This window comes from Cupressus sempervirens, chromosome 8 (genome assembly GCF_028749045.1).
Source record: "Cupressus sempervirens isolate cs-2001-9-10 chromosome 8, ASM2874904v1, whole genome shotgun sequence".
Taxonomy (NCBI): domain Eukaryota; kingdom Viridiplantae; phylum Streptophyta; class Pinopsida; order Cupressales; family Cupressaceae; genus Cupressus; species Cupressus sempervirens.
In genome coordinates, this window is record NC_143125.1 from 530,407,042 (window position 1) to 530,433,898 (window position 26,857).

The 26,857-nt window shown below is 31.3% G+C and overlaps 2 pseudogenes; one reads left to right on the forward strand and one right to left on the reverse strand.

Moving 5' to 3' along the window:
• The window catches only part of LOC149543530 (importin subunit beta-1-like), a 195,206-nt pseudogene extending 194,042 nt beyond the window's left edge, over positions 1-1,164 (forward strand).
• A 106-nt stretch (positions 1,165-1,270) lies between these two features.
• The window catches only part of LOC149543531 (26S proteasome regulatory subunit S10B homolog B-like), a 100,035-nt pseudogene continuing 74,448 nt past the window's right edge, over positions 1,271-26,857 (reverse strand).

Below are 26,857 nucleotides of genomic sequence, written 5' to 3' on the forward strand. Positions count from 1 at the left end.
CATACTTCATCATTATTACTCTTAATTTCTCATTAATGTGGATCCTTTTCGTAGATTTAGAAATATTGCAATGCTACTGAGTTGTTCCCTAAGATACATGGCACCTGAGGCATCAAAATTTATGACTAAGTGAACATGAACAATTGAACTATAAAATAGTTCAATGTTCAAGTTCAATAGTCATGATATATTGGAGACTATTCTCATGACTAGATCAAAAATGAAAACTGACCCATGAACCTTGAACCTTGAACAACATGTTCAATGTTCAACTTCAACTTCAATGATGAGCATTAGTATCTAAACATGATTGAATTTCATAACTCAACCGAGATGCCTGATGAACTTATGAACCTTGAACCTTGAACATGTTTAATGTTCAAGTTCATGGATTTGTTCAATTGAGAGGCTTAAAACAAGAAATGTCAAAAAGTTAAGATTCACAATGAGACTTCAATAAGAGATCACCTCTTAATATAATCAACTATTAACATGATTATGTATAAAATAAATGTGGACCATACATGGATAATAGGTGGGAAGAACTTTCTTAGGTTTAGTTGCTAGAACTATTGGTGATGATAAAATTCCTCTAGCCATTCCATATCTGCAAGAGAATATTTCAAAGGCTGATTGGAATCATAGTGAGGCAACTACATATTCTTTTGGGTCTATCTTAGAAGGACCCTCCTTGGAGAAACTTGTACCACTAGTGAATATAGCATTGAGTTTTATTCTTAATGCCCTGAAGGATTAAAAAAAAATTAAAAGATAATACTTCTTGGACTCTTAAGTAGGATTTTTGAGTTTTGGTATTCGCCTATAGTCGAAGCCTCAACTATTACACCAATTAATTGTCAACCTATTATTTTAGTGTTAGAAACTATTATAGATTCACCAAATATTGCGTAAAAGGTCTGTGGTTCTCTAAATTTTCTTGATGAGGGATATGAGCAAGCTAGTTCAAGCTCTTCTCTTTCTTCTTTTCTTTCTTATCTAATTTGCACTCTTCTAAAAATGCAAAAAAAAAAATATGTGTCTAATTTTCATCTCAAGACTTATGCATATGAGAACTTGAATGAAATTATGAGGTGTTCTACCATAGAAACTACTAACATTATAGTGCAATTGCTTCCTATTATAATGAAACTACTAACATTTTAGGTACATTTGAGACCCTATATAAGGAACAACCTTATTAAGCTTCACTTTTTTTTAGAATAGTTTAATATTCTCTACTACAAAGGGCCAACCATGTGAAGGTGGGAGCTCATTTGGGCCCACCCCCGCACCCTGCAACATCACTCTAAATTCCCCATTAACATCTAACATTCATTCATTCTTTCATCCATTAATACAATGTAACATTCATTCATTATCACATCATAACATCCATTGACACATAAGATTCATTAAAATTCATTAGCACACTTAATCACCACAATATATAATTCATGAACATTCATTAGCACATAATTAAATTCATTGAGACATAAAAATTAGTCATTATCAATTAAGTTGTATAAGTGAGAATCATTTCTTTTTCTTTTTTTCTTTTTTCTTATCTTGAATTTAATAAATCTTGAAGAGGAACATCCAAATCATCGTGATCATTTCCCTCCTTAGGAGTTCTTTTTCCTTCTTCTCATGATCTCAATGTTGCATTCCTATACCTTTCCTCATGATGGAAAGGGGGGTTGTCTGCAATAACAAATAAAATAATTAAATAAAAAATGTTTTATTATAATTATTACAAGTATTTTACTACTTTAAATAACATAATCATGATGCTCTTATCTAATCCAAACACATCATCTCCCGGATCATTTTTTCTAGTGGTCTCAACCTCAGCGTGCTCATCATGAAAAAAAACCTCTACGTCCTTTGCAACAACAATACAAAATTTTGCATTAATCTAATCTCCTATTGCAATTAAACTTCTATTATTACACCAATTGTGATTTAAGATTTTTACTTGTATTCATAATTACATATAAATATTTGAATAGAAAAATGTATACCTTGACCACTATGATGCACATCTGAACCAAAAACTTCATCATGCTTGGGTGGTGTATGAAGATTGGAAAGCTAAATTTCAATGCCATGCACATTTTTATAATTGTTTTCTTACTTAAAATAAATATACTCACTTTATCTTGGAACTTAACATTAAATGCACTAATTGGTAAAGTATTCAATTTGAAATAAAAACCATTTGGCTTATTTACCACAATGCATACATTAGTAGAACCATGTGCACTAATGTCTTGTAACCATTCAACCATGACGCGATAGCCTTGTTTGAAGTTTATTTTATTGAACTCATGAGAGTTTTCTTTTAAACTTTAAGCCTTGAACTTGTGCTTGGTATCATGGTTTTTTTTGCATTGTTTTATCAAAAAAAATTGATTACAATTTATAAATATTTGCATGCAATTTTTCATTTACTAATACTTAAAACTCGTGCAAAAAATTTTGGCTAACCACTAGAGTTGAGCTTGTGTTGCTTGTGCTTTTGTAATCTAGTCATTGATTCCTTTCATGTGTTTAGCAATTTAGCAAAATTTTGAAATATGTTAGATCATATAAATATAAAGGATAATTAGTACATAAATATATTCTTAATAGTATCAAATTCCTTCTTTGGTCATCTTGTGGTGTATGCCGTTTTTGTCTTTCACTTCTCTCCCCTCCATCCACCATAAGTTTCTGCCACTCTAAATCAAGAATGTAAGGGGCGCTCATACTTAGAGATTTTGTTTCAAATTTAGGCATCTACTTTTCCCTAATATACCTCAAACTTAACCTTTCTTTCTCAACAAGCCTAGGATTTTGAAATGCATGAGGTCCAAAAAGGTTGTCATATTCCCAACGGGAGCATGCTTTATCTATTTTCCTTGCAGATTCCATAATTTATGAAAAGAAAAGAAAACTACTAGACTCATAAATGAAGTGATGTAATGAGAGATGAGATAACCAAGGCCAAAGCCACATCTAGCTATCTAAACTTCCCGCAAGAGTAAACACAACAAAAAACAAACACCAATAATAGCAAACTTGAAAGATAGAGGAATAAATGCTTTCATAGATTCATCAAGTAATCACATACATGCCTAGTTGTAAGGTCTTCTAGTTTATGACCACATTATAATTTAATTTTGATTTGATCCATAAATATCAAACTTTTCAATTCAACTTTCTTATGCTCTTCCCACCTTCTTACCCCTAACTTTGATACCTTAAGATTCTACCCAAACCCTTATTAAATACATACATGACCACAAGTTGGCTTGTTGCAAATACAATAAAATAAATTCTCATATTAAATGTTATGATAAGACACAAGTCAGCTAATAGAAGATATTAAATACAAAATACAAATTAACTTGAAAAGTCAGCTCAAATTGGAACCAGAAACAGACAACTCGGTCCATGAAGGACCCAAATCAATTACTTCCACTTGATATTTGAATATACTATTATTATTGTGGGTTTTGATTAGTCTCCAAGTAGGAGATTATTGTTATGTGGAGCATAATCAGACTCAAAGGATTATTTGGCATGATTTCCCTGTAGATTATCTCTACGGGGGTTTGGGGGTAGTGCATCCAAGATGGGGTCAAGGGGTAGCGCCCTTGTGGGGTCCTAGGGAAATGCCCTAGGTGTTCTCCCTATCATAGTACAGGGTGAGGTCGAGGGGAAACACCCTCGCTAGGATTTTTACCAAAAATGACCTTATATTGTAAAAGGTGTCAGCGACTATTTTTATATTATTCTAGCCCTAATTTTGTAAGTGGTAAAAAGCTTGTATAAAAAAGCTTAGGGTTAGGGATTTTCATAATGAGTGATACAAAAATTGGTTCTTATGGTAGTATTAAGCTATAAGGGATTACAGATTGTAATTAGGTTGTAATCACTAGATCATAATAATATTGGACTTTTTGTTGGTGGATATAGCCCAGGGATTAGGTGAACCACATTATATCTTGGTGTCTTGTGTTTTCTTTTATGTGATCTACTATTTTCTGTTATTGGTTATATTTGCATGTAATTTTTTTTTTTTTTTGAGGTTAATCCTAACACGAACTCAACAACCAAAGAAAACTTGGCAACCAAAGGAACTTGGTAGTAGCTACAAACTCAAAAACCACAAGAAACTCAATGAAAATAAGGAAGCTTGGAAACCACTCTAAACTCAGCACCAACTATAAACTTGGCAACAACTATGAACTCAACATAAACTAGGAAGCTCAAAAATCACTATGAACTTAGTAACAATTAAGGAGCTCTGTAATGCAAGGCATTGTAACTCAGCAAATCAAGAAAGAAGGAGAACATGCAGGATAGCAGTGTAACCAAGGATGCACCTACATCAGAAAACCAGGGTTGAAAGAAGTGATTCTCATGAATCATTGAGATGTGACAACTTGAGCTTAATCGAACTCAGATTGGGAAATCCATGTAGCATCTTCAATTGGTTGGTTCTTCCACTTTACCAAATACTCATAATAATCTTTCCCTTTTGTGCTCTTACCAACTTCTTGATCTAGTATCTATTCAACCTCTTCAATCTACATCTTAGGATAATTATCTAATACAACAACTTCATCATTTGACTCATGATATTTGTAAAAATTAGAAACATTGAATATAGGAGATATATCCATGTCATCAGGTAACTCAACTTAATAAGCATTACCACTGTCAAACTTCTTCAAGATCTTACAAGGTCCAAACTTCTTTATCTCTAAATTATTGTATGTTCCAATAGGAAATCTTCCTTTCTTCAAATGAACCATCACCTCATCACCAACTTCAAAAACATGATGTCTTCTAGACTTATCAACATTCTCCTTATACTTTAGATTACTTTATTCCAACTTTAGCTTCTCTTCCTTATGCAAAGACTCCATAAAATCTGCAAACTCTTCTCTTGCATCACTTCTCTTCTCTTTACCAGCAATATCCCTTAAATTTGATACTCCTCTAGGTTGCATTCTAGTAACAATCTCAAAAGGCGTTTTCCATATACTCCTATTCATAGAAATGTTATATGCAAACTCAACTTGTGCTAATACAAACACCCAATTATGTGGTTTGTCTCCAACCAAACATCTCAACAAAACTAAACTTCAACGTAGTACCCATCTTCTTCCACAAAATCTTCAAAAAATTACCAACAAACTTACAATCTCTGTCAGAAATAATACTTCTAGATAATCCATGCAATCTAACAATCTCGTTGAAGAAAATTTTGGTGACATGCTCAACATTTTATGTCTTCTTAGAAGGTATAAAATGAGCCATCTTAGAAAATCTATCAACAACAACAAATATAGAATCATACCGCTTCAATATCCTAGGCAATCCAAGAAAAAAATCCATACTGATGTCACTCTAAGGGTTGTTAGGAACAAAAATAGGTGTCTACAAACTAGCATTCTAACTTACTCCTTTTGCAACTTGAAAAACTCCACAACTCTTTACAAACTTCTAAACATCCTTATACATCTGAGGCCAATAATACTTCTCTTTCAACAAACTCAATGTCTTATCAATTCCAAAATCTATAGTCAATCCACCACTATGTTCTTTCTTAATCAAATTTAACCTCATAAAACTCTTAGGAATACACAACTAAATACTCTTAAATAATACACCTTCTTGAATAAAATATTCATCAAAATTACTTGGTTGTTTTATCAAACTAGGTGCTATGTACTCTCACAACATCTCATAAAACTTAGGATCAGTATCATACAACTCCATGTCATCAAAACCAAGAGCTTCAACCTTCATCTCAATCAGCAAAGAACATATTCTACTCAATTCATTAGCAACTTGGTTAGTAACTGCACTCTTATGCTTAATCACAAATGTAAAACTCTACAAATACTCAACCCACTTCATATGTCTCTGATTCAACTTATCTTGACTTCCTAAGTACCGTAAAGCTTTATGGTCAGTATACAACACAAACTATTTAAGAATCAAATAATGTCTCCACTTCCTCAATGCTTCAAAATTAGCATAAAACTCTTGATCATACACATAATACTTCCTTTTAGCATCATTAAATTTCTCACTAAAGAAAGCAATAGGTTTACCTTCTTAACTTAATACCACTCCTATTGCACTACCACTTGCATCACATTCAACTTGAAATACCTTATTGAAATCAAGAAAAGCTAATATAGGCAACACATCAACATTTTGTTTTAAAGTCTCAAAATTGTTATTAGCTCTGTGTGTCCACTTGAATTCCTCTTTATCTCCTCTCATTGTCTTGGTCATAGCATAATAAACATAACTAAAATTCCTTATAAACTTCTTGTAAAACTAAGCAAACCATGAAATGGTCTTACCTTAGCCACATTCTTAGGTGTAGGCCATTTCAAAATTTCTCTAACCTTCGCAGGGTTCATTTTCAAACCATCAGTTGAAATAACAAATCCCAAATACACAATCTCCTCTTGCATAAAAGAACACTTCTTCAAATTAATCATTAACTTCTCCTCTTTTAATCTCTGCAATACTTGTCTAACATGATCAAGATGTTATTCCTTAGTCTTACTGAATATTAGGATATCATCCAAATAAATAATCAAAATCTTACCCAAGATTTTTTTCAAAACTCCATTCATTGACCTCATCAAAGTACTAGCTGCATTAGTCAATCCAAAAGTCATTACCAACCGTTCATACAAACCATCATTTGTCTAGAAACTAGTCTTTAATTGATCACTTTCTTTGATTCTAATATGATGATAGCCACGCTTCAAATCAATATTGTTAAAATACTTTGCTCCACTCAAACAATCCAATATGTCATCCACCCTTGGAATACAAAACCTATATTTTACTATGATCTTTTTAATAGCTCTGAAATCAGTACACATTCTCCCTTCTCCATTCTGCTTAGGTGCTAATATGATAGCTACAACACACAGACTCAAACTTTCTCTGATCAAACCTTTTTGTAGTAATGCACTTGTTTATTAAGTGCTTCATTCTGATTAGGTGTCAATCTATATGGTACTTTATTCAGCAAACTAGCTCTAGGAATCAGGTCCATACAATGACTTATACTTCTCATTAGAGGTAAACCATTAGGTATTTGCTCTTCAGCAATATCTTTATAATACTTCAGCAATTTAGTAATTTCTACTAGCACTTAGTTAATACTACCAATTTCTATTGTCACTCAGTTACCACTAGATTTTTTTACTCGGTCACTATTGACTAGCACTTAGTTAGTACTATTTTTTGATACGTGGTTGCTATTTGCACAACTCAGTCTCCTAGGGATTATGGAAAATAGATTTGATTCTTCTTTATTTCCTTTTCAAATTTCTTTCCATTAACCATCCAAATTCTCACAGTAGTACATTTAACCTCATCTAGACTTTCAATCAAAGGCAGCAATATTTTATTTTTCCCATTCACCTAAAGAGTATATTAATTCAATCTTCTATAATGTATAGCATATATATCATATTGCGAAGGTCTACCCAACAAAATATGACAACAATCCATAGGCATAATATCACACAGAACTTCATCAAAGTAATGTTCAATCTTGAATTTCACAATACATTGTTCACTTACCAATATCTTATAGTCATCTTTGATCCATGAAACATGATAGGGTTTAGGATTCTCTAGTTTCTACAACTACAACTTTGTAACCAATTCTTCTAATGCAAAATTTGTAGAGCTTCCACTATCAATGATCACCTTGCAGCATTTTCTAGCCATCTTACATCTGGTCTTGAAAAGACTTCTCCTTAGGATAGGTTCCTCATCACTTCTCTTATTACATAAATTTCTTCTCATCATCATATTTTCTCTAACCTCATGTCCACTTGGATAACCCTCAATTTCTCCTTGTTCCACAAGATTTATGTTACCTTGCCCACTTTCAAAAGATCTACATTCAAAGGATCTATGCCCTTCTTTACCACATCTAAAATAGTTTCCATGAAAACCACCTCTAGAATAAGAATTACCTCTTCCTCGGTAAGAACCAGTACCTCCTCTATAAGAATCACCACCTTTCCATTTGGTTTTTCCTTTATCATTATTCTTCCATTCATATTTTCCCTTATCTTGCATAGAACTATCAGATTTACCACCTTATATATAAGATCTACCTTTGTCTCTCTGGAATCTACCACCTCTACCTCTTTGTTTGTGTTCATGCTTCTTTTTCAAGATCTCCTCAGCTTTCAAGGCATATTGATATGCTTCCTCCACACTTTTTGATTTCACTAAACTTATCTCATCTTGAGTTCCTTATCTCAATCCATTTTGATATCTAGCAATTTTCTCAACATCATCATCCATATGTCTAGATTTGATATCCAATCTATAGAATTCCTTAGTATACTCCTTTACATTCATGTCTCTTTGTCTCAAATTTTACATCTTTCTCAACAAACTAACTTGGTAATCAATAGGAAGGAACTAGTTCTTCACCTTGTTCACCATCTTTGGCCAAGTCTTGATCTTCTCTTTTCCTCTCCTTTGTCTATTAGTTTGTAAATGCTCCCATCATAGTGAGGCATGTCCTTTCAATCTTGTAACTACAATTTTCACCTCCCTATTATTAGGAGTGTTTTCATAGTCAGAGAACTTCTCAACTTCAGAGATCCAATCCAACATAGCATTGGTATCCAATTTTCCATCGTAAGGAATAACTTCTACAATAGGTTTTGAATTTTCCCTAGATAATACTCTCAAAAACCTTGCCTGATCTTGATCTTCTTTAGGTTTTGGATTAGGGTCTAGTGTTGCTTCTTCATCATCACTCACATCATCAAGATGCACTCCTCTCCTCTAGGTTGTCTCTATAACATCTAATCTAGCTTCAATATATCTCATTGTATCCAACATAAAATTATTAGCATTTACTTTACCTCAAACCATCTTTACAATCATGTTCCTACAAGATCATAACCCTCTACAAGTTATAGGTCAAATTTTTATATTTGCAACCCTACAACAAGATTCACTTAGGGTTCTACACAATCCAATCTCCACAAGGATGAACCTTGGCTCTAATACCACTTAATGTAGGGAAGGATGAGATAACTAGAGCCAAATACATACCAAGCTATCCAAACCACTTGTAGGAGTAAACATAGCTGAAAAAAAACACCAAATAACAACAAACTCGAGAGATAGAGGAACAAATTCTTTCAAAAATTCATCAACTAATCACATACATTCCCAGATGTAAGGCCTTCTAGGTTATGGCCACATTAAAATTCATATTTGATCCATAAAGATCAAACTTCACAATTCAGCTTACTTCTTCTCTTCCTACCTTCTTACCCCTAACTTCGACACCCTAAGATTCTACCCAAACCTTTATTAAATACATACACAGCCACAAGATGGCCTATTACAAATAAAACAAAATAAACTTTCATATTAAATATTAGGATAAGCCATAAGTCAGATCACAAAAAATATTAAATACAAAATCCAAATTAACTTGCAAGGTTGGCCCAAATTGGTACTAGACATAGATAACATGGTCAATTAATGACCCAAACCAATTACTCTTACTCGACATCTGAACAAACTTGGCACCTAAAGAAAACTTAATAGCAAAAGGAACTTCATAGCAACTGTGGACTTAATAACCATAATGAACTTAACAATAACCAGGAATCTTAGTAACCAATGTGAACTCGAAAACAACTACAAACTTGTAATAAACCAAGAAGCTTGGCAATCACTATGAACTAGTAATAACTAAGGAGCTTGACAATGTAAGCCATTATAACTGGGAAAAACAAGAAATAAGAAAAACATGCAGGATCAATGCAACTCATGATGCTTCTACATCAAACAATCAGAGTTAAAAGAAATGATTCTCCTAAATCATTGAGATGTCACAACCTAAGTTGAATCCAACTCAGATTGGGAAATCCTTATAGCATCTTCAATTGGTCTATTCTTCCATTTCACCAAATACACATAATAAAGTTTCCCTTTTGTGCTTTTACCAACCTTTTGATTCAATATTTGTTCAATCTCTTCAATCTACTTCTTAGGATAATTATCTAATACAACAAATTCATCATTAGACTAATGATATTTATAAAAATCAGCAAAATTGAATATAGGAGATAGATCCATGTCATTAGGTAACTCAACTTCATAAGCATTACCATTGTCAAACTTCTTCAAGATCTTACATGGTCCAAACTTATTCATCTTCAACTTACTGTATGTTCCAACAAGAAATCTTCCTTTCTTCAAACAAATGATTACCTCATCACTAACTTCACAAACATGATATCTTCTAGACTTATCAACATTCTCCTTATACTTCAGATTACTTTGTTCCAACTTCAACTTCCCTTCCTTATGCAAAGAATTCATAAAATCAAAAAACTCTTCTCTTACATCACTTCTCTTCCATTCACTAACAATATCCCTTAAATCTAATACTCCTCTGAGTTCTATTCCAATAACATTCTCAAAATGTGTTTTCTCTGTACTCGTATTCATAGAACTGTTATATGCAAACTCAGCTTGTGCTAATACCAACACCCAATTATGTGGCTTGTCTCCAACTAAACATCTCAACAAATTTTCCAAGCTTCTATTCACAACCTCTTTCTGTCCATCTATCTATGGATGGAAAATAACTAAACTTCAACTCAGTACCCATCTTCTTCAACAAAATCTTCTAAAAATAACCAACAAACTTACTTTTTCTGTCACAAATAATACTTCTAGTTAATCCATGCAATCTAACAATCTCTTTGAATCTTCTTACAAAATATTAAATGAGCCATGTAAGAAAATCTATCCACAACAACAAATATAGAATCATACCCCTTTAGTTTCTTAGGAAATTAAAGAACAAAATTTGTACTGATCTCACTCCAAGGTTTCTTAGGAATAGAAATAAGTGTATACAAAATAGTATTCTAACTTACTCCTTTTACAACTTGACAAACTCCACAACTCTTTACAAACTTCTAAACATCCTTATACATATGAGGCCAATAATATTTCTCTTTCAACAAACTCAATGTCTTATGAATTCCAAAATATCCATCCAATCCACTATTATGCTTTTTCTTAATCAAATTTAACCTCATAGAAATATTAGGAATACACAAATGAATACCCTTAAACAACATACCTTCTTGAATAAAATGTTCATCAAGCTTACTTGGTTTTTCTATCAAACTAGATGTTATTCACTCTCTCATCTCAAAAAAATAGATCAGTAACATACAACTCCCTCATCTCATCAAAACCAAGAACGTCAACCTTCATCTTAGTCAACAAAGAACCTCTTCTACTCAATGCATTAGCAACTCAATTAGTGACTCCACTCTTATGCTTAATCAAAAATGTAAAATTCTATAAATACTTGACCCATTTCATATGCCTCTAGTTTAACTTATTCTGACTTCTCAAGTATTGTAAAGCATTATGATCAGTATACAACACAAACTCCTTAGGAATTGAATAATGTCTCCATTTCTTCAATGCTTGAACAATAGCATAAAACTCTTTATCATACACAAAATGCTTTCTTTTAGCATCATTCAATTTCTCACTAAAGAAAGCAATAGGTTTACCTTCTTGACTTGATACAACTCCTATTGCACTAGCACTTGTATCACATTCAACTTAAAATGCCTTATTGAAATTAGGAAAAGCTAATATAGGAAACTCAACAACCTTTAGTTTCAAAATAACAAAATTGTTGTCAGCTCTAGGTGTCCACTTGAATTCCTTTTAATCTCCTCTCATTGTTACAGTCATAGGATTACAAATAGAACTAAAATTCCTTATAAGCTTCTTATAAAAACTAGCCAAACCATGAAATGATTTTACCTCACCCACATTCTTAGGTTTAGGTCATTCCAAAACCGTTCTAACCTTCGTAGGGTCCAGCTTCAAACCATCCGCTGGAATAAAAATTCCAAAATACACAATCTCCTCTTCCATAAAAGAACATTTCTTCAAATTAATCATTAACTTTTCCTCTTTTAATCTCTACAATACCTATCTAACATGTTGAAGATGTTCTTTCATAGTCTTACTAAGAAATACTCATTACTTAGCTTATACCTAGTTGTATCATTAAGTTATTAACATGAAAAGAAATTTGCTACACAATAAGAAATCACACATTTAACATGTATATTTAAAGTGGAAACTGTGTAAAGGGAAAATCACCTATGAACTGATGACTCAAATAATTTCACTCTTCTAGAGTGAGCTCTTCTAGGAACTCACCTTGTTAAAGGTTACATGCACATTTTTAGTGTGAACTAGTTAGAGGATTTTAACCAATGTTCATCTAGACCTTATCACTCTTTGAAATTTATAAAGACTAGCCTTCTCTAAAGGACTTACAAACATCACTAATGGATGCTACCATATAGGATTTCATAGAATTGTTAGGTGCATTTGGTTAAGATTTTTTATCTTCTACAATGGCAAGAAAGTAACAATCTAGTGATATGTTATGTTTATCACTACCTTGCTTGTTCAAATCTCTCTATTACTTGGTTTCTTCCTTCTAATATCTTTTTGGCTAAGTCAAACACTCACAATTTCATTTCAAGCTTCCTCTTCTTGATATTTCATCTTATGTTCTGCTTAGTTCATCTTCTATCTTCTATCTTCTTCCTTCTTCAACTTGATCAAAAATACCAATATCAAAAATAATTAGCAACCAAAAATAATCTTGTTCAACTCCTTAAATAGCTAATTTCTTCCTTTCTAGAAATCTTCCAAATTTTGTTGCTTAATCACAATCATAGATCTCAGATACAATATATTTAGACACTTTGTGTATACATCTTCTTCTCAAACTTTTTTCCCATCTTCATTCTACTACATATCCTTCATCAATATTAATTATATTTTTCCATCTGTAGATATCATAATTAACTATGATTGTATCCTATGAACTTCTTGAACATTCTCAATTTTAATTAGATATCAGCCTCAGATCTCATCTTTTATTTTTTTTCTTCACTCGATGATCATTACATCCTTTCCCAAAGAACACTATATTTTTCTTGGGAAATAAATTACTTGGTTAATACTGAAATGACTCAGTTAACACTAAGCTTTAACTCTTCCTTGCTAGGAACTTGGTCACAATTGTAGTAGCTCAATTAATATTGTTTGTATTCATTCATTGCTTTAACTATATTCCATATAAATGGTCTTCATCACTTACTTACATTATTACGTGATTGAAAAATAATCAACCCAAAATCATACTTTTGTAACCCAACTCATCCAAGTGCCCATTAAATACCATACACTTATCATTGTACATTCTTCAAATTATCTTCATCAATAAAATCCACTTCATCAATGAATTGATATGGCACACTACTGAATTAACATAATGTATTACCATATAAGGCTTGATATTAAAGGAAATATAACAACTGATATGAATCTTTCACATACATTAGAAACATTATTAGTTTAGGGATAAGAATCTCCCCCTTTGGCATTGATGAGAATGCATAACATAAGATTTTACATTACAAAATATTACACATAAGATAATCAAATGTACATTGATAATAATACAACTTTTTTTCTCTCTAACTTTGTTGAGGTTCTCTACAATAGATTTTAGCATCAGTTTCACTTGGTTTATAACTTCAACATATTTATTTTTTCAAACTCTCCCACTTTGGGCATACTTCTCTATTTAGCAACATATTCTCACTTTTAGTATTAGAAACTTGTAGTACTCCCCTTTTGACTCATTTATCCCCCTTTTGGGGTGCACTCTTATCATTTAAAATTCTCTTCTATACTCTCCTTCTTAGTAATATTCTCCTATTTAGGTCATATTCTTTCATTTTTCATCTTATAGATTCTCACCCTTTGCATATTCTCTTATTATCATATTCTCTCCCTTAGTCATCTTCTCTTTACTGATTCTCTCCCCCATTGACAGTAATGCCAAGTTAACTATAAGTTCCAATGTGAAACTTATTAAACCTTATAGTAATACCTTGTACATTGCATGTACTATTTACACTAGTTTCATTATAATCACTTTCACAACTTTAGAACTGCTCCTAAAGTATGAACTCTTACAACTCCAAAAGAATATATCTAATAATCCATGCTTTTATACAACATGCATCCTTTTTTAGTTAATCTTGGATAGGGGAAGGACCCCTAACTTACCTCTTAGATACTCAAAAGAATCCTTGGGCAATGACTTTGTGAATATGTTAGTAATTTGTTCTTTAGATTTCACATACTCAAGCCACACTTATTTCTCTTGTACTTTCTCTCTCAAGTAGTGATACTTGATAGACATATGATTTTTCATGCATGCATCACATGATTCTTATATATGTTTATTGCACAAGTATAATTACAATAGATAGTGTCAAGATTGATTACATCTTCTTGCATACATTCCAATAGTTTCTTTATCTAGATATTATTTGAACAATTAATTACAATAGAAACATACTCAACTTCAGCAGTAGATTGTGATATGCATATTTTTTAATTGATCAACCATGTAACTAAACCTTCTCCTAAGAAGAAACCTCGACCACTTGTACTTTTCTTGTCATCAACATTTCTAGCCCAAACTAGATTAGTGTAGACTCTAATTTTAAAATCACCATCTTATTTGTACTACAATTCATATTTTTCAGTTCCTTTCAAATATCTAAATATCCTTTTAATAGTAGTCATGTGTGTTTCCTTAGGATTGAAGGGAAACCTTGGAACAATTCCAACTACATGTGTAATATTTGGTCTACTGCACAACATATAATAACTTTCCAATCATTGATCTATTTTATGTCTCATTTACTTCAACTATAGTATCCTTATTAGATAGTTTGCATCTAGTCACTATAGATGTATCAATTGGCATTGACTCATCCATTCCAAATATCTTCAAAATATCCTTAACATACCTATACTCGGTCACATAAATACCATCTTTTGTTTGATGAACTTGTAATCCAGTAAAAAAATTGATCTCACCAAAAAAAAAAATCTCAATCTCCTTGAAAATCCCTCTAGTTTTTCATTTTAATCCTATTCTTCAAATATTTCCTTCAAAAATGTTGACTTAAAAACCATTTGATATACCTTGAGTTTCTTGTAAGTTGTATATGCCAATAGAGTTTTGACTCCTTCCAATCTACCTATAGGTACAAAGGACTCACCATAATTAATTATTTCATCTTGGGAATATCCTTTACAAACTAATATGGACTTGTTCCTCACCACTTCACCATTCTCATTTATTTTATTTATGAAAATCCACTTTGTTCCAATTAAATTCTTGTCAGCAGGTTTCAGTACGAGTATCTATGTGTTGTTTTTCTCAATCTGGTCAATCTCTTCATTTGTAGAATTTATTCAATCTTCATTTTCAATAGTAGCTTTCATAGTTCTTGGTTCAAATTCAGCAATTAAAAAATTATTGTCCTTCAACTTACTTATTGTCATGACTCCAACACTTTTATCTCCAATGATTTGTTCAGGTGAATGATTCCTTCTCACATGCTTTGTCAACATGGGTTTTGTTCCTTGATTTCCAACATTATCTTCACTCACTTGGAGCTTACCATCTTGCTTGGGTTGTTCTTTTTATAACTTGAATAAAGCGAGTTGACACTTAGTGGCTCTCTATTGTTATTCATGCATTGCACCATAAGTATCTCTATACACATAGACAAACTTGTTATAATCATCAAGTTGCTTTTTTCTTTCCTTACCATTCTTGTCCACAAACTCATCAATTCTCACATTTTCACTTTCAATAATAATGTCAATAGCCTTTTTCAAACATTTACAAGCTTTTATCTTAGAAGAATAGCCAAGGAAAATACATCCATTGTAGTGCCTACCCCTAGTATGCATTTTATTGCCAAACTCTTCTAGGCCAGTTTATGCTTGTTGATTAGTAGCATTGTCTTTCAGATTATCAGATATTATTTCATATTCAGTTGATTTTATGATAATTATTACAGTGATTTCAGTTATTGATGATGATTAGTTAGATGGATTATCATATGTGTTTTTTTATGGATACTTACCCCATACTGCATGTGTATGGTGTGCATGTATGTTTTCTTTATCTATGCATTTGTGATGTGGTTAAGGAAGGGAGTCGTAGTCACCTACTAGTCAGGATCTACACAATGCACCACTTCCTTCCATTATCTATTTAGCTTAGTATGTGTGTGTGTGTGTGTTTGTACATGCATGGATTTTTATGCAGATTGCAGGTATCAGCTATGGACTTCCCTGAATTGCCAGGATGAGCATACCCTATCGCATTATCTCAATGGTAAGAGAGGGGAGATAAATTCTTGAGTCCAAATCCTAAACCTTTAAGCCATTTGTCTTAGAAAAATGAGGACAAGTATCTAAGTTAAGTACCTTCTGAATGTGTCGTATGACGTCAATTCGTGATTAAAACCCTTTAGTTTGATCTTGTATGTGTTTTTCTATGATGGATTTTTGTTTTTTGTCTTATAAGTCTTTGGTGATTTTTCTATTACTTAAGTCAAATTAAATTATTAAATTAATGATTTAATTTTATGGAAAATTATTATGATATTTTAATATTTAATTAAATTTAATTAATTGAGAAATTAATTAAATAAAAAAAATCAAATTTAAAGATAAAAGTTATAAGTTTATTTTTAGAGTGTGATAATATTTATTTAATTTTAAATTATACACACACACACACACACACACACACACAAACATAGTTCATTTTTAAATAAATGCTAAAATTATTATTATTTAAGTTAATAAATATTTTATCAATTAACATTTCAAAAATAAAGTAAAGCATGGTAAATAAATTAATTTATTAAAACTTTTATGGTTGCATGGTGCGTGCATGAGATTAAATTTAACAAATTAATTAAAAGAGAAGTCAAGCAAAAATTAAATAAAGTTATTTTATAATTCAATAAACGTGCATGAAAAAGATTAAGTTATAATTCTAATTTTGGTATTTTATATTTATTTAATTTAATAATAATTTATTTAACAGTTTTATTTTAATTAATAAAATCTAAATAATATTGTTAGTTGAATTAATAAATATATTATTAAAACATCTCATAATTAACTAGAGAGAGAAAATATAAATTTAATAAAGTTATTTTAATTAAATTGCATAAAGTTTATGCATAAAATTAAAATAAATTAAATTAATTAAAGAGAGAGTAAGCAATTATTTAATAAAGTTTATTTTAATTAAATTGCATAAAGCATATGCATGAAATTAAAATATAATAAACTAAATTAACGAGAGAATGCTAATTAATTTATTAAAGATACTTTAATTAAATATCTAAAAGTTTGTGCAGGAAAAGGTAAAAGATAACAAGTAATAAATAGTAATTGATTAGCGAGTTCCCTCACATGATTGCACAATTAGAGCCCCAAATTAAGGGAGAACTCTTTATCAAAGATTGCATGATTGCACAATCAGAGCCCCAAATTAAGGGAGAACTCTTTATCAAAGATCTAGAGCTCATTTTGCAATAACACAAGTTTTGAAGGAGCAATTTCAAAGAGTGAAGTTTTCAAAGAAAGGGAATTGTTTTGCATGCTTCATGTGATTGTTGTTTAGCATCAGATCCAGGTAGGATCTCGTGGTGTATTAGTACAGTGGTTTTTCATCCTTTGAATTCATGTATTCTTTATGTCTATTGTGTTTTTGTTTTCAGAATTCTTCTATATTGAGGCCCTTTACATATTTATTGTTCTTCATTTTTAGGAACTTCTGTAAGCAATTTAATGATTGAAAACCTTGTGTTGGATTTGGTTGTTCATCGTTCTCAAGAAACATCTTTATACAAATTGGAAACTAGAAAACCCTCGTGTTAAGATTTATTGTTCTCTATTCTTGAATACATCTATGAAAGAGCTAAATTGAAACCCTTATTGTTAAATTGAGGTTTTGTGTATGGAATTGTTAAATCAAGTTTTGGGTTCTAAAAAACCAAATTTAGTTTGTAGAATTTGACTGGTTGGTTTAGATTTCTACATTAGGGCTATATTGGAAAGTTTTTTTTTTAGTAAGTTTTTGTTTTTGGAAAGTTTCCATTTTTAGTAAGTTTTTATTTTGAGAAAGTTTCTATTTATAGTAAGATTCTATTTTGGGAAAAGTCTCTATTTTTAGTAGGTTTTTATTTTGGAAAAGTTTCTATTTTTAGCAGGTCTTTATTTCGGGAAAGTCTCTATTTTTACCAGGTCCCTATTTTTAGAAAGTTTCTATTTTTAGTAGGTTTCTATTTTTAAAAAGTCTCTATTGTTAGCAGGTTCCTATTTTTAGAAAGTTTTTATTTTTAGTAGGTTTCTATTTTTAGAAAGTCTCTTTTTTAGCAGGTTTCTATTTCGGGAAAGTTTCTATTTTGGAAGGTTTCTTTTTTGGAAAATTTATGTTTTTAGTAGGTTTTCATTTTGGAAAGTTTATATTCTTAGTGAGTTTCTATTTTTGGATGTTTCTATTTTTAGCAAGTTTCCTTTTTGGGAAAGTTTTTCCTAAGTTTAATTAAATTAAAATTATTATGGTAATAATTGATAATCCTAATTATTATTAATTTTAATAAGTATTGTTAAAATTTGAAATTTATTTATTTGAAAATTTGATTTATTACTTTTTTATTTAAATAAATTCTAAAGTAAATTAAAAATCAAAGAAATTAATTGGGAGAATCAATGTTTTCTTTTATAAACTTGCATGTGTTTATATGGTTTAGATATATGAAAATGGTTTGTAATACTAGAGAAATTTTATTATTTGAAAACTTTAGCAATTATAATACTTTGAGAAAATGAAAACTAAAACCTTACTATTAACTCAACAATGTGTTTTCAAATCAAACCAAACTATGAAACCTGCACTGTGTTATTTGTATGTTGCCTATGTTTTGGGTTTGGGTTGACTAGACTGTTGACTAGTCTTAGGATGTTACTAGAGGCTTGAGAGTTTTGTGTTTCTGAGGTTATGATGATTTGATTTCAATTTTTTATACTCAACCATGGTAATGTGTCTAGTATGCTCTATTATGTGTGTTGATCTACTAATTGTTATTACTTTCCAGTGTTCTCTTGTGAAACTAAGGTGAAAGGTGTGACCTATCTGATATAACCATTTTGAGTCTTCAATTAGTTGTATTTGGATTGCTTTCCAATCACTTTTATTGGATTGAGGTGTTTGGTATGATTTATTCTTGGTGAATGTTATGACATAATTGACTTAACCATTTTGAGTCTTCAATCAATATTTTTGGGATACTTTACAGTTGCTCGTAGAGAACTGATGTGTTATTGTGAATTATCTTTTGATGGTTTCTAGTCACTTGTGTAGGACTAAGTTGATTTTATATGATTCTTTGATTTATACTTTTGTGAGCCTAGGGTAGGTTATCTTTATGTGATGTCAGGAGGTGGCTTGCAATGCAGGCTGGGGGCCTAAGTGGTTCCTAGGGTAACCCATTGTAAGTTGTTTAATAAGTGAAAATACTACACTAAATAAGAGTAAAATGAACCTAATAAGAGTCTTTGTATGTTCTCACCCATGCCTTGAGTGCTAGTATAGACTGGAATGGGAGTAGAGAGAGAATGCTTGGTTGCGACCTTGCATCCATAATATGCCTTTTCAGTATGAGAGGATACTAGTGGCCGCATAGGAATCACTAGGGGGCCGAGGTCCTTAGAGATTTTCAGGGTAACTCTAGCATGATTCATGTGATGACACTTGCCTACTTACATAGTAGGTTTCCTGTGGGTCTTTGTGTTCCTCTGGGTATAGATGTCGATTTATATTGGAACCCTTGAGTTAGAATACTTTTAGGATTTCCTGGACTTCGAGAGTGTTTTGATGTTTGGATTGGTATCCTATTTGGGACTTGAGACTATCTCCTCAGCGCAATAGGAGTGGGCCATTTAGGTTTCACAAAGTCAGGTGGCAGTGCTTTTTACTCTTACCATTTAGATCTGTCCATAGTCATCATGGCTAGAGCATTCTTTGTCTACATCTCCTTTCATTCTATCCATGTATCATTATGATGGATGGTTATATTTTATGATGGATGTTTGTACCTTTTATGATGGATGGATATATCATGTATAGTGGATGGTTTCATTTATTTTATTGTACCTTGTATCATGGATAAAAGAAGGATGATGTATTTCTATTTCTATATATGTATATTCTTTTATCCTTTCATACCCTCTAACATGTACAGTGGATGATTGAGCATTCCAAATTTTATTGCCAAATGGCATTCAAAACAAATATATATTATTTAAATGGACATTGGACTTTTTAATTATTCTTTCATGTGAATGTGGTAATTGTTAGACTTAGTTTTAATTAAAATTTAAATCTGACTCAATGCCTTGGGATCCTTAAGGAATGTAACCTATTATGTATGCTTTTAGTTGATTGTATGTTATTGCTTCTACTACTATGTGTTTGATGTGTATGTTATTCTTCTTCAAAAAAAAAAAAAAGTGTTGGAAAACTTAGTAAAACTTTAGGTTAATTATTTTGGATCCCTTGGTGGGGCGTTACATCCATCACTTTTATAACTAAATTTTTCTTTCCTTTCATATTTATGAATGTAACATCAACTTTCAAATATCTTGAAATAACTCACATTAGGCATGTAACCATACCAGATTTCATAAGGTGTTTTATTTGTTCCTTTCTTTAGTTGAACTCAATTGAGAGTTTAAACTACAATTCTAATGTCTTCTCTCCAAAATATTTGAGAAATCCCCTTTCCAATTAGCAATGTCCTAGCATAATCCACAATTGACCTATTCCTTCTCTAAGAAATTCTATTATGTTGTGGAGTTGTTGGTGCTGATAATTGTCTCTTAATTCTATGCTTAGCACAAAAGCTAGTGAATTTAATAGACATAAACTCACCACTTGTATCAAATCTCAAACATTTTAACCATCTACTATTTCCTTTCTCAACTCTAGCTTTATACATCTTGAACATATCAAAAGTATTTGAATTTAACTTCATAAACATGATAGTCATCATCCTAGAATAATCATCAATAAATAATATGAAATATGTGTCACCGTAATAAATTTCTACTCTCATAGGTCCACACAATATGCACTAATTCCAAATTTTCATTAGAAGTATGTGTCTTTCTTGAAAAACTTGACTTAATTTACTCTAGGTTTTGGGTTCGATTGTGTAATAGTTTTTACCATCAATATTTTGAATCATACTACATGATCAATCATCTAGATGCAACAACAACAAAAAAAGGAAAAACAAAATGATAGATTGTAGACCAAGAAATTCATAAGGATAAGGAGAGAGGGAGAGAAGTCACATGTTGATCAAGGCTAACAAGATACAAGGAGTAAATAAAACCCAAAATTAAAGACAAAAAGAAACTAAACAATCACTTAAAGAGAGAACCAAGAACCCAAGAATATATATATATATAGAAAAAAGAAAAGAAAAAATAAATAAAAATTATAACCTCAAAAATATAAAACTTGGAATAGAAATCAAAAGACTAATGCTAAAAAACAACATAGAATGATAATATATGACTATATTGATACAAGAAAAATAAAGAAATAAATAATCAATTTTTTAATAATTAAATGCCTCTATATATAAATATATATATATAATTAAATCTATGAACAATCTATACAATATCCCTTGTGCATGTGCCCACATACACACACACATAGAGACATACATATAAATAACAATAGCCACATAGTAAGAACAATTCTTTTAGGTGTAAATATATAAAATAAAGAGCTAAATAAAAAATATATAATGAATAAGCATATAAGAAAACTTGACTTGTTCATCTTACTAAGATGACATTTTTTTTACATATAATTCTTAGGCTTATGCAAATTCAGTAAACCTCTAACTCTTTTCTTTCCATGTTGTCTTAAATTTGTATGAACATTGATTTAAGACCTTTTAACTCCTCTTTAATGTATTTTTATTTCATAAGCACACAACTTACTTATTTCTCCTCCTTCCCCTAGGTGAAACTTAGATATGACCTAACAAAACCTCCTCATTTTTCCTTCTTTCTTACACATTTACTAAATTAGGAAATAACTTGTGAGGATTTTCTCGTCCCAGGACCCCAAATTGTAGATTGGATCTCTAATTGATAGTCTAAGACACCTATTTCACTCCCGACTCTTGCTACTCTAAAATCTAGAATAGGAAGACCTTGAAGGTTTACTTTCTAGATAAGGATGATCTAGGTTGACCTAGTTTTGAAGCTTCCATTGATTCTGAGCCTAGTGTTGTTTATCTCCTATGGTAAAACCACACTTGTGTAGTCATCCCTTGTAGAGTAATTTCATGAATATTTTTTAAAAAATCTACTATAAAATGACATTCAATCCCTCATTTTTTTTTGTGAAAGAAGTAAGGATCGAGAACACATGGACACCCTAATTTTACATAGAGAAATTATAGGGTAAAATCAAGGGTTGGTTTCTTATTATTTATCAAGCATTCAAAGGAAAATATACCAAATATTGAGTTGAGAAGGGATCTCAAAGATGTTTAGATTACTTTAGCCTTGGTGGCTGGGTATGATTTTTGCATCATACTTCAAATCTAATTATTTGCACCTTCATACATTTATATACATGCACACTTAAATGCTAGAGTTTCACTCAGAGTAAACTCTTAGCATTTTAACATATTTATATTCTAGATCTACACATCGAGAATATACACATACACATGACTTTTTTGTAATGATTATTCATGGAGGTGGAAATCACCAAAATGGGGGGTTCACTAACATAAATGACTTTATATCCACCCAAATAGACAAAATATGTTATAGATTTGCAAAGCATCAACTTGAAGTTTACAGTTCTGGAACCTAGTCTTCGAGAGATTTCTGGAGAATTCATTGTAGAGTTGCCCAACTATGTCAACCTAGTTGTAGGAATTCCTTCCAAGCCAACCTAGTCCTTCAGTGCTCTTTTCTAGGATATTTTTGGGTTTCAATCCTTTTGTCATTTCATTATGACATATATAGTTAGATATTTAGAAAAAAAATTAGATCTGGAATCTTTTGAACTTAATTGCATCCTCTACTAAAAATTTCAAGGTGAGTACTTTATCTCTTACTTTTCCTCTTAGTGTATATTCACTTTCAGATCTTTATTGGGCTAGTTGTGTGTATTTAAGATCTACATTTGTCATATTTCTTACTTACATTACATAAAAGAGAACCTTGCTAGGATCTTTGGGGTTTTTTTTTGCAAATCAAATTGAGGGCTTATTTTTAGTTATTCTTGTAAGTCTCTCTTTCTCTTGTATTGATTGGCTTAGGGAGAAATTGTTGAGCAGGGATAACATTAAGAAACCTCTCCCAAGAAAATATGTAAAATGCTGGTGAATTGAACATCTAATGTGTAGGAAAATTTCTAATGTAGGGCAATATTTTTGTTCAAGACAGGGAAAAGAATATTTTTCTATTCGCAGAATTTTCCTTTTCATATCAAAATGTAATTGTAATAGTCCAAAATTAATATTTTTTTCTCACATGTAAATAAATGTAGGCAATTTTTTTGGTTAGCCATAAACATTTTTGTAATGTAAGAGGTGAATTAATTGTTTCATATGAGGAAAATATTAATATAGTTGGCTAATATGTCATTTTCTACAAAAATATCATTTAATTTGTTGGAAACTTTGTAAAGTCACAGGTGGCCCATGACCCATACTCCAAGTGTATACTCTACAGTGTACTTGTAGTCTACCAAGATATTAAGATTCAATTAATAATGTGTCTTCTTTTGTTTCCAACATGGTTGTTGTCACTTTTCATGTTATCATTGTTATGGTGAAAGGAATTGATCTGGACCATCAATGTAAGATAGACGAACAATCTTGGCTCTATTTCGAGCCTAATTTTAAACTTTTGTAACATAATGTCTAAATCTTCCTAAAATTAGGACATTGGTCCCAAGTCCACTCAATGTGATCACTGATGAAAATTGTTATCATATTGTATCACTCATCACTCATGATAGGACTCTTTCTTTAATCTAATAATTGATTAAAATAAAGATCAATAGTGTGAGATGCATTTTGGGTTGATTTGGGGAATGATATTTCTTTTTCCTAGATTCATCTGGATTTATGATATGTGTTCGCTCACTACTTGATATAGTGAGATGATACATGCCATGTGTCTAAAGGGTATCTAATAGCTATTAAAAATTAATCACATTAAAATTAAATTAAAAATCACTTACCTATAAGTAAAATCACAATTCATGATTGCATAATGCACTCAAAACTCTAAAACTTTGGTAGCAATAAGAAATGTTAGATTAAGAAAAAGAAAATTGTGTAAAAATAAAAGTATGATATGAGTGTATTTATACCAAACTATGTTGGAAAATTAAGTGGTAACTACAAGTGGTTATGTAAAAATTAGGTGAAACAACGCATCCTATGTAAGCCCAAAATATAAAATAGTTGGCTAAATGAGGGTAGTTGGAGACACACTTCAATAAAATGGTAGGTGACACTTGGCCCTAGGGAAAAGATTTTGTTATGCTCAAGGAGAAATAACATTATCCAATAAAAAAACATTAGGTAAAGGCTAGCAAAATTTTAAAAATTATTATGTCCTAAATGTAGATTACATTGGTGTGTGGACTAAGATTCAGGACGAATTACCTATAAACTAATGCGTGATTGGCTTGGGCTTTGGACCCAAATTATGTAATTTCTTGGTGATGCAGTTGACCCCATATGTAGGTATTATTCACCAAATGATGATCTCGCAAAGAGATAAAATCACCAATTGGAAAAGACTCACCACTAAACAAATCCCTAGTGTTGAGCATTCTTAGTATTTTTTGCATTATTATCATTAATGTCATTTTCAACCTGAACACTTTCTACTGACTTTGATCAGATTCTCAAAATTAACATGGCATAGCCTCTTATGAAAAAACCATATAGCTTCAACTTTTTCATATAGACATATATCAACTATTGGATCAAGATAAAACATAGTACCTCTTGTTTTCTCTATAATTCAAGCACGGAGAGAAGAAGAACTAGGGCCAAAGGTACACAGAGCTATTCAAACTACCTACACAGAGTCAACATGACATAAATAACAAAAAATATAAACAACTTGGGAGATAGATGAAGTAAAAGATTTCATTTGTATACTCAGCCAAAGACCAACTACAAGCCCAACTATAAGACCTTCTAGGTTACAACCATATATCAATTCAATTACAATCTTTGATGATCCAACTTCGCATTCTACTCCTTCTCTCTAATTTACTATTAAAACTCTAACCAAGATCTCTTAAATATATGCACAACCACAAGTCAGCCTATTGCAAATACAACTAAATAAACTCTCAAATTAAATGCTAGGAAAAGTTGCAAGTCAGCTCGTAGTAGATATCTAACACTAAAATAAATACAGAGGTCAGCCTCAATAGGAAACTACACATAGACAAATTGACAAATGAAGACTCCACAAAATACTGACACTAGGCATCTAAAAAAACTCAGCATGCACATGAACTCGACATCCAAACAAACTTGATAACCACACGAAATTGGCAACCGCATGAACTCAACATCCAAAGGATGACTTGGCAAAAAAAGAACACTTGGCAGAAACTATGAACTTAGCATCAACTAGGAAGCTCGACATCCACTAAATTCTTGGCACCTACTAAGAATTCAGCAATGGAAGACATTGAAACTTGACAAAAACTAGGAAAACTAAAAACATGTAGGATAGTAGTGCAACCCAGGATGTTCCTAGATTAGACAATCAAGGTACAAAGAAGTGATTCTCCTAAATCATGCAAGTGTCACAACTCGAGATGAATCCAACTCAGATTGAGAAAACCATGTAGCATCTTCACTAGATCTATTTTTCCATTTTACCAAATACTTATAGTATTCTTTTCCTCTTGTGCTCTTACCAACTCTTTGCTTTAGTATCTATTCAACTTCTTTAACCTTCTTCTTGGGATAATCATCTAATAAATCCACTTCATCTCTTGACTTGTGATATTTGGATAAATTAGCAACATTGAATATAGAGGATATATCCATGTCATCAGGTAACTCAACTTCATATGCATTACCACTATCAAAATTATTCAGGATCTTACAAGGTCCAAATTGTTTCATTTTTAGCTTACTGTATGTTCCAATAGGAAATATTCCTTTCTTCAAATGAACCATCACCTCATCACCAATGTCAAAAACATGATGTCTTCTAGACTTGTTGGAATTCTCCTTATACTTCTGATTACTTTGTTCCATTCTCAATTTTACTTCCTTATGCAAAGTCTCCATAAAATTAGCAAACTGTAGCACTTCTCTTCTCTTCACTAGCAACATCCCTCAAATCTGATACTCCTCTAGGTTGCATTCTTGTAATAATCTCAAAAGGTGTCTTTCCTATACTCCTATTCATAGAAATATTATATACAAACTCATCTTGTGCCAACACTACTTCCTAATTACTTGGCTTATCTACAACTAAACATCTTAATAAGTTACCCAAGCTTCTATTCACAACCTTTATATGTCCATTTGTCTATGGATGGAATATAGAACTAAACTTCAACTCAGTACCCATCTTCTTCCACAAATTCTTTCAAAAATAATCAAAAAACTTATTGTCTCTATTAGAAATAATACTTCTTGGTGATCCAGGCAATCTGACAATTTCTTTGAAGAAAATTTCAACAACATGCTCAGCATCTAATGTCTTCTTACAAGGTATGAAATGAGCCATC